Raw genomic sequence first — 1,195 nt, 5'->3', positions numbered from 1 at the left:
ACGATCTGTTCAAATCAGCACTGCTAACCAGGTGACTTAACTTCTCTGTGCCTCAGTTTCTTCTTCTATCAAATGGGGATATTGATACTAGCATGTGGGTTCTTGGGAGGGGCAGGTGAAGGAGGTCTGGCCTGGGTTCTCCCCCTAGTCCCGCAGCCAGTTTGACCACTTTAGCTCCTTCCCCCTCTCAGCCTCAGTCTCCCATCTGTAAGGCACAGGCTCCTGCAGCCCTAATGATCCATAAGGCTCGGAGCCTAACATTCTCGCTGGTGTACATGGGGGTTACTATAAGTGAGCCAGGGCAGGAAGGCTCAGAGATCTCACAGCCAAGGGAGGATGCCTTTGGGGTGACATAATAATGTTTTGAGATATGGCAGGGTAGGGAATAGCATCAGTAGCACAGGGGACCATGCTTTGTGGGTGTGAAATAAAATCAATTCCATTTCATTTCAGCCCAAGAAGCCTCAAAGGCCTGATATCTCCAGTGGGTCTGCCTGGCCAAGGGAAGAAGATATCTCACTCACTCATTCCGTATTTGTGAAGCATCATCTTTGTGGCAGACCTTGCACTGGGAACTAGAGATACAGGGGACGACCAGCCCCAGCCTTTGTCCTTTGTCTCCAGGGACTGAGACACATGAACAACCACCCCCAATACGATGTTTTATTAGTTTCCAGTGGCTGCTGTAACAAGTCACCACAAACTTTGTGACTTAAAGCAGGACAAACATATTATCTTATGGTTCTAGAGGTCAAAAGTCTAACATGAGTCTCATTAGGCTAAAATCAAGGACTTAGGAGGACTGTGGTCCTTTCTGGAGGTTGTTGGGGAGAATTCAATTATTTGCCTCTTTCAGCTTCTAGCTGCTGCCTGTATTCCTTGCCCCACCATCACTCGACCTCTGCATCCACTGTCACATACCTTTTCTGTCTCTCACTTTCTTGTCTCTTTCTTATAAGGACCCATATGAGTAATTGGACCCACGTGGATAATCCAGGCCATTCTCCCCATCTTGATATCCTTAACCGATTTTAATCACATCTGCAAAGTCCCTCTTGCCATGTAAGGTAATATATTCAAAGGTTTCAGGTTTATTCTACTTACTACAGACATAAAAGTCCCAAAGCTGGAATAAAAAGACTAGGAGTCACTCTTCCCAGGAAGACCTGAAGGTACCATTAGAAGTGGCCCTTGA

Source organism: Martes martes (genome assembly GCF_963455335.1).
Source record: "Martes martes genome assembly, chromosome: 12".
NCBI lineage: Eukaryota > Metazoa > Chordata > Mammalia > Carnivora > Mustelidae > Martes > Martes martes.
Note: the sequence above shows the minus strand (reverse complement) of the source record.